Source organism: Rhinoderma darwinii, chromosome 9 (genome assembly GCF_050947455.1).
Source record: "Rhinoderma darwinii isolate aRhiDar2 chromosome 9, aRhiDar2.hap1, whole genome shotgun sequence".
In the NCBI taxonomy this organism is placed as follows: domain Eukaryota; kingdom Metazoa; phylum Chordata; class Amphibia; order Anura; family Rhinodermatidae; genus Rhinoderma; species Rhinoderma darwinii.
In genome coordinates this window covers 52,628,243-52,637,333 of record NC_134695.1, presented here as the reverse complement: position 1 = coordinate 52,637,333, position 9,091 = coordinate 52,628,243, and the positions used below count along the sequence as shown (strand labels likewise).

General features: G+C 41.3%; 1 protein-coding gene across 1 annotated transcript in view; it reads left to right on the top strand.

The window, feature by feature from the left end:
- The first annotated feature begins 8,370 nt into the window (after positions 1–8,370).
- SYT12 (synaptotagmin 12) overlaps positions 8,371–9,091 on the top strand; it is a 69,866-nt gene continuing 69,145 nt past the window's right edge. The window contains exon 1 of the mRNA XM_075836989.1: positions 8,371–8,720. The gene's annotated coding sequence lies outside the window, so the exon portion shown is untranslated. The remainder of the gene's footprint in view (positions 8,721–9,091) is intronic.

Genomic DNA, 9,091 nt, shown 5'->3' with positions numbered 1-9,091 from the left:
TACACATCAGACCACAATTGGCACAACCCAAACACGGGTAACATCCAATACGAGTAACCAAACTCTGCCTACTGGACCTACCACTACCCTTAGGGCCTATGTCAGTCTTCACCAACTTGTCCTTCAAATTAAATGACCTCCTATAAGAAAACAGAGGGGGATATTTAAACGAAGGGATATCATAAAAATTTCCCAACATGGGCCAATGTTTACGTATATCCTGCATAACACGTGTACTGTGCATATCATAAGTAGCAACACAGGGAATACGTGTTTCCTTTCTAGGAGTGGGAATAATCTCCTCTTGACCCTCACCGTTCTTGACTCTAGCCATATGAGATCTAATCAATTTATTAGGATAACCGCGTAAACGAAATTTCTCCCCCATCTCACTCAATCGATCGATCATAGTGGACTCATCCTCCACAATCCTCTTGATCCTCAACATTTGACTGAAGGGGAGGGATCTGACCATCCTTCTAGGATGCTGGCTCTCATACCTTAATAGACTATTACGGTCCGTATTTTTTACAAAGAGATCCGTCACTGGACGGTCGTCCCTAATAAGTACAGTAGTGTATAAGAATAGTATGGACTCAGTGGAACTGACCATGGTAAATTTAATATCCGGGTCCATTCCATTCAGGTCAACAAAAAATGTGTCTAATGAGTTCTGCGTATCGATCCAAATGAGGAATATGTCATCTATGTATCGCCACCACCCCAAAGGGCTACATTCACACGACAGTGAAAAAAAATTGCCATTAAAAACAAATCGACTGTCAGTTTTTCAGGTCATTTTGCATCAGTGTGTCTCCAAAATTTCATCCATTTCTAGTCCGTCTGTCCGTTTTTAATAACCAATTGACATCCGGTTTGCATTCGTTTTTCATGGCCGTTAAAAAACAAACTGATGAATTTCATTTGTCAGGCTTTTTTTGTCCCAAACCGGAAGGTCATTGTCATGATTGTTTCACAGACCCCCTGTATATGATGCCACACAGACACAATGTATATGATGCCACACAAATCCCCTGTAGATGATGGCACACAGACCCCCTGTAGATCATGGCACGCAGCCCCCCCTGTAGATGATGCCACGCACACCTCTCCGGAGAAAGCTGTTGTTCTGAAAACGGCCGTGTGACGGCTGTTCAAAAATTGTCCATCACACGACCGTTTTTCACTGTCGTGTGAATGTAGCCTAACAAAAGTTGCATAAAGAAAACAAAAGAGAACAAAACAGTAAATGAACGTTCTTCTGCTGCCCCTTTCCCCCAAACTGTGCCTACTAAGAATTTTTTTAAATGGAAGGTAAAGCTTGAATTGTATTCCAGATATACTTTCCCGTAAAGTGACATCCCAATAACAGCAGGGAACACGTCACTTCATAAATAATCAATCATCAGAAGCCCTTGTAAATAGCGGAAATATTTGGGTCATAAACTTGCCAGTACTTAGTTGAACTCAGTGTTTCTACCGTTCAGCTTTTCCTCAGGAGCCAAGTGATGCCTCCATGTTTAATCAGTAGTGACAGCCTGGCAGCGGCGCGGTGGAGAAATGTTTTTTACAGCCTTGGCATAAATGTTATTTTCATCTTACAATTCAAGAAAATAAAATCTTAAATCTCTTCAGTTCTAATAAAGTCACATAACTGCAGTGTGCATCAGAATGGACATCAACATTAGTTGTAGGGGACATTATTTGCCATTTTCATCTATTTTTGTTATGCCCCTCATCACATCAGTTGTTAGGGCAGCAAATGCTATAAAACAGGTGTAAACTTAACTCTTTTGTTACCTGTTCCGAAATACTAAGTTATGTAACAAGCATTGGCTAATACCTACTTAACCCCTTAAGCACGCAGCCTTGTATTGGCCTTAAGGCTCAGAGCCCATTTTTAAAATCTGACATATTTCACCTTATGTGGTAATAACGTCGGAATGCTTAAACCTATCCAAGCGATTCTGAGACTGTTTTCTCGTGAGACATTGGGCTTCATGTTAGTGGTAAAATTTGGTCGATATATTCAGTGTTTATTTGTGAAAAATTGCAAACTTTAGAGAAAATGTTGAAAAAATAGAATTTTTCTGAATTTAAATGCATCTGCTTGTAAAACGGTTATACCCCCCAAAATAGTTACTAGTTCACATTTCCCATATGTCTACTTTAGATTGGCATAATTTTTTAAACATTTTTTTATTTTTCTTGGACGTTACAAGGCTTAGAACCTAAACAGCAATTTCTCATATTTTTAAGAAAATTTCAAAAGCCTTTTTTTTAAGGTACCTGTTTCGTTCTGAAGTGGCTATGAGGGGCCTATGTATTATAAACCCCTATAAAACACCCCATTTTAAAAACTAGACCCCTCAAAGTATTCAAAACAGCATTTATAAAGTTTTTTTTAACCCTTTAGGAATTTCATAGGAATTAAAGCAAAGTGGAGGTGAAATTTGCAAATTTCATTTTTCTTGCTGAATTTCAATTTTATTAAATTTTTCTTTCTGTAACACAGAAGGTTTTACCAGAGAAACACTACTAAACACGCATTGTCAAGATAGAAATGTCCCACATGTGGCTCTAGTGCACTCGTGGACTAAAACACAAGCCCCAGAAGCAAAGAAGCACCTAGTGCATTTTGGGGCCTCTTTTTTTATTACAATATATTTTACGCAGCATGCCGAGTTTGAAGAGGTGTTGAGGTGCCAAAACAGTAGGAATCCCCCAAAAGTGACCCCATTTTGGAAACTACACCCCTCAAGGAATTCATGTATGGTTGTTGTTACCATTTTGACCACACAGTTTGAATTGGGCTGTGAAATGTAAAATATAATTTTTTTTCCAATAAGATGTCATTTTTGATAAAATTTCTTATTTTCACAAGAAATAAAATACCCCATTTTGTTCCCCAATATGTCCTGAGTGCAGCAATACCCCATTTGTGGTGATAAACTCCTTCTGAGCCCTCCCATGGACCCAAACGGCAAAGGAGCGCTATGTGTTTGTTGGAGTCCAGATTTTGCTGGATTGGTTTTCGTGTGCCATGTCGCATTTGCAGAGCCCCAGAGGTATCAAAGCAATGGAAACCCACCAGAAGTGACCCCATTTTGGAAACTACACCCCTCAAGGAATTTATTTATGGTTGCTGTGACCATTTTGACTGCACAGTTTTTTCACAGCCCGTATTTGAATTGGGCTGTGAAATAAAAAAAATTGAATTTTTTCCAATAAGATGTCATTTTTGATCAAAATTTCTTATTTTCACAAAGAACACAATAACCAATTTTGTTGCCCAATTTGTCCTTAGTGCGGCAATACCCCATTTGTGGTGATAAACTGCAGTTTGCGCCCATGCGAGGGCTCAGAAGGAAAGGAGCACCATTTGGCCTACTGGAGCTTTTCTGGTGCTAAGTCATGTATGCAGAAGCCCCCGAGGTACCAGTACAGTTGAAACCCCCGAGAAGTGACCTCATTTTAAAAACGACACCCCTTAAGACATTCATTTAGAGGTGTAGTGAGCATTTTGACCCCACAGGTATTGTGTAAAAGGTAATGCGCAGCAGATGATGCAGTGTGAGATTTGCAATTTTCTATATATCTATGCCATTTCAGTGTCCAATATATTGTGCTCAGCATGTGCCACCGGAGATATACACCCCATAAACTGTAATGTGGGTTCTCCCGGGTACGGCAATACCCTACATGTGGCTGTTATCAGCTGCCTGGGCACACAGCAGGGCTCAGAAGGGAAAGATGAGGGGGATAAGCTGTGCGGAGTGCGTCAGGGTAGATGAAAAATCTAAGGGATGTATGGTAAATTTTAAAACACTTTCATACAGAACCCTGGTTTTTCGGGACACGTGTCACATTGAGATATTGTGTCCTCCTTTATCCCCCTCTTATAGCAGACTTTGCACCTCTTTTGACTTTTTCCATTCTTGCCAGTTTGGGGAACTTCTTCTGGAAAGTGTTGCCCTGGTACGATGCCTGTGGCCTCGCTTCCAGAAGTACTGCGTGCCCCCTTCTTGGTCCCTAAAGATTAGGTTCTTGATAATAATGTGCACGGCCAGCTTCTTATACCACACCGCATGGCACTGTAGGGCTTCAGGACTTGATATGACAAGTCCACCCCTCCCATGTACCTATTGTAGTCCAGGATGCAGTCTGATTTGGGGGTCTCTGTACTGGTACCTCGTACAGGTACATGGGTACTGGTGTGACATCTCTCTTGTCCTTGTAGTTGACACACAATATGTTGTTGCTGGATTGTGCCCTGCTCTCACCCCTTCTGAGTGTTTGCCCTGCAGAGTCTTAGGGAGGCCTCTCAGATTTCTTCTAGCAGTGCCGCATGCCGCAGGACTTCTGGAAGCGAGGCACTTGAAGAGTGGGACGCTGGTATAAAAATTATCCAGGTAGAGGTGGTGACCCTGGTCCTGCAGTGGGTGCACCAAATCCCACACAATTTTTGCATTAACTCCCAGTAAGGGGTGGCATTCTGGGGGCTGAATACTGCTGTCCTTCCCTTCATATATCTTAAATTTGTAGGTATAGCCTGATACCCTCTCGCACAGCTCATACATCTTCACACCATACCTTGCCCACCTACCCGGCAGGTACTGGCAGAATTGAAGCCTCCCTTTAAAATGTACCAAGGACTCATCAATAGAAATACACTTCTCGGGGGTGTATGCTTGGGAAAACCGGGCACTGAAACGGTCTAATAGGGGTCTCTGTTTATACAAACGGTCAAAACTGGGGTCATCTCTGGGTGGGCACGGCTCATTATCAGTATAATGTAAGAAGCGAAGTATTGCCTCATTTATTTTTTTTAGGTTCCATTTCAGTTCTGAAGTTGCTTTGAGGGGCCCATATATTAGAAACCCCTATCAAACACCCCATTTTAGAAACTAGACCCCTCAAAGTATTCACAACAGCATTTAGAAAGTTTATGAACCCTTTAGGTGTTTCACAGGAATTTAGAGCAAAGTAGAGGTGAAATGTACATCTTTTTTTTTTTTTTTGTCAGAAAATCCTTTTTATACCATTTTTTTTCTATAACACAAAAGGTTTTACCAGAGAAACGCAACTCAATATTTATTGCCCAGATTCTGCAGTTTTGATAAATATCCCACATGTGGCGCTAGTGCGGTAATGGACTGAAGCCCCGGCCTCCGAAGCAAAGGAGCACCTAGTGGATTTTGAGGCCTCCTTTTTATTAGGCACCATGTCCGGTTTGAAGAGATCTTGTGGTGCCAAAACAGTGGAAAACCCCCAAAAGTGGTGTGGTGACTAAAAAACAGCAATTCTACTATTGTTTTTTTATTTTATTTTTTTACAGTGTGTGCTATAAATTACATATTCACTTTATTCTGCGTGGCGATACGATTACGGCGATACCAGATGTTTATAGTTTTTTTTATGTCTTATGGTGTTTGCACAATAAAATACGTTTTGTAAAAAATCATTTACATTTTGTTACCTTATTCTAAGAGCCAGAACTTTTTTATTTTTCCATCAATAAAGCCGTGCGAGGAGTTATTTTTTGTGTAACGAACTGTAGTTTCGATCAGGACCATTTTTCGGTACATGCGACTTTTTGATCTCTTTTAATTCCATTTTTTGGGAGGTGAAGTGACCAAAGAATTGTGATTGTGGTACGGTTTATTATTATTTTCTTTTACGGCGTTCATTGCACGGGATAAATAACGAAATAATTTTGTAGTTCAGGCCGTTACGGACGCGGCGATACCAATTATGTATCGTTTATTTGTTTGTTTACATATTTTTATTAATAATAAAGGACTAATAAGGGAAAAAGGGGGATTTTTACTTTTATTACTTTTATTTTCTTATTTTTACACATCTTTTTTTAACTTTTTTTTAACTTTATTACTTTGTCCCACTAGGGGACTTGAGGGCACTATAATGCCCCCACAGTATAATGCCAACCATAGCTGTCCCCACAGTATAATGCCAACCATAGCTGTCCCCACAGTATAATGCCCCCCATACAGTATATTGCCCCCCATAGCTGTCCCTACAGTATAATGCTGCCCATACAGTATAATGCCCCCATATAGTAAAATGCTCCTATAGCAGCCACCATATCAGCCCCCCTTCCCTACCCAGTATAATGGCCCATAGTACCTAATAGGAAAATAATAACATAATTACTTACCTATCCCCATTCCCACGACGGGTGGAGGATCCTTCTCCTCCGGTCTGTGCTGTGAGTGACTCGGCGCAGACAGGCGCGATGACGTCACTACAGAGTGAATGCTGGAGCAAAGAGTCGTCATCTCAATTGCGACCATTGCGACCCCTAGAGCTACGCCACTGTTACAGTAGCCTATGGCAGAGCAAGGAAATACTTCCCTGCTCTATCATAGTGTTCAATAGCATCTGCGTCCGAAAGGACGCAGACACTATTGAATGTGGCATCGCTACCGCTGTAGCAGCCACAGCAGCAGCTAGCGCAGCCTCCGAGCATGGGGGGGGGGCCACGAGCCCCCTCATGTCGTGGGCCCCGTAGCGGCCGCTATGGCTGCTACAGCAGTAGTTACACCACTGAGTCCTACCCTGTCCTCTTAGACATAACACAACGGGGCAGATTTATAATTACAGTCCTAAACGTAGACAACAGAAAAGTAAACCCGGCAGGCAGAAGATGCGCCAAATTTACTGATGTATAATAAATTTGTCGCCTCTTGTTAGAGATGTTAGACACTTTTTCTTCCTTATTTCACCTCTTTGCTGATTTACTTTAGACCAATATTAAGCATTTTAACCATTGTCCCCTTTTCACTAAGCGACGCCTTCTTTTTAAGATAACTGACGGGTGTGCCAATTTTTTTGGTGCAAATTATGATAGTTTTGTCTGGAATGTTCCTATCTATTACCATGTTGGTAATACAAAGGTATAATGGCTACTGGTATGGATACAATAGTCTTTATATGTCGAGGTCTCCATGATTTACAATTGTAGCGAATTTTGTGGATTCTCTGCATCACTAGATTTCAGCTGGCTGAACTGAGGACTAATCTAATGTGCCGCTTGGTTTTCATTTAGGACCTCCACAAAAAAGTGCTGAAGTACGGCACTAGAAACTTCTTGGTCATATCCCTCAGACCAGCCGCTGATGTTCAATTATAGAGCAGATTAGTCATGCATAAGGATTCCCTTCAGCTTTGTACCTGCACATTGGTGCACCTGGCCACATGCTCTGCTCCATTCAAGTGAATAAGGCTTTGTTTTAGTAGGCCGAATTCAGACGACTGTAGTATACGTCCATGTGACGACCGTTAAAACAACGATCGTCACAGGATGAATGTATTTAAATGGGGCCGTTCACACAGCCATTGTTTCAATAGACCGTGTAAAGGGTCCGTTGAAAAATAGAACATGTCCTATTTTCTTCCATTTTTACGGATCTTTCCATAGACTCAAGTCTATGGGGATCCGTGAAAACGAGACCCGCACAGGTGCAACTCGGAAGTAAAAAACGGCCGTCTTTCACGTCCGAGTTTGCACTCGTTCGTGTGAATCTGTCCTAAGGCTGGGTTCACACCTGCATCTGAGTTTTCATTGTTCTGTTACGTTAGAGAAGCAGAATAACGAAAATACCGGAAGCGCCAGTGAAAAAACTGTGAAAGAGTCACTACAGCTAACTAGCACTACGGCCCCTTCATTCTATGGATCAGTGAGGGTCCTGGCAGTTGGACCTCCGCCGATCACGGATTGATGGCATATCCTAGCAACATGATATCTCTTCAAATTATGGGAAAACCATTATATACCTAAACTGAAAAATATGTCCCCCTCCCCATCCAATCTTAAAAAGGTTGTCTGGGAATTAAAGAAAAGGGTCCACCTTTATTAACAAAAACAGCGCCACTCTTGTCCATGGGTTGTGTCAGGTATTGCAGGTCATCTCTATTACGAGAATGGGGCTGAGCTGCAGTAATGATATGATTAATAACGAAGAGCAGGCTGGATACATTTATGAGCACTCATTAAAGCTTCCCTTGACTACTGTTCTCTTCATGAAATGGGGTGGGCTGATCTTTCTTCTTTGGTCTGTATCCCTTAGAATCAATTACTTTAATTTAGGAATGGGTAGGGGTTGAGGCTCATGTCGCTATCTTAGAATGCTTTAGTTGTGCTTTAACTAGATGCAGAATTGCAGAGAATATACAGAAAATCTGCAGTGTGGGTAATTAGAAAAGCAGTCTGCAGGGCATCTGATAGATGTAATGATACAATCAGAGGATCTGCATTACATTTGGTTGCTGCAGCCTGCAGTGCACTGCAGCAAGTTAGTGATCTCAGTGTGGTTCCCATATTGTGCAGCATTGTAATGGGAATGCCCCTATACCAGTGTTTTCCTGAGGATGCTCCTCTCCTGAGCTTCCCTATATTAGTGATTTCAGGGGTGGGACTTCTGCAGTCAGTAGGAGGGCTTGAATGAATGCAGTGTGAAGCATCATCATCATAGTCTCCCAAAATACCAAGCAGCCCTGTAGATGTGCCCTACAATTCAGCCTCAGTCTCCAGGATGCACATATGTGAGCAAAGTCCCCAGGACTGATCAGGACATCTCTACTATCTGCTCCAACATGGGTGTTTACAGGAGAGCAGCTTGTCATATGGACAGAAATTACATGTAAGAAGCTAAGATCATCTCTGCACTTAATTATTCCTGCAGCAAACTCCAAACCAGGTAACCCTTCCCTGTCCACTCTTTATCTGCTCTTCCTTGGTCTTTGTAGGAACTTGTAGCATTGTTAGACTTGTGTATCAGTGTATATAGATTGTTATATAATAAGTGTCAATACTCAGCTTGAAACATGACTTTATGTAGTTATGTGTATTTGGTGCAGTGTAATGTATTTATTTAGATAATATGTATTTAATACATAAACACATAGGCTGAGTATATGCTGTGTCTGCCTGTGCCATCCATATGCATAATGTACATTGTATATGTGTACATTTTTGTATGGTTGGTACTAACAAATAATTAAAAAATATATAATGACAGAGCTAGTACTCTGTGCATATTAATATGAATAAATATATATTTCATTGTAC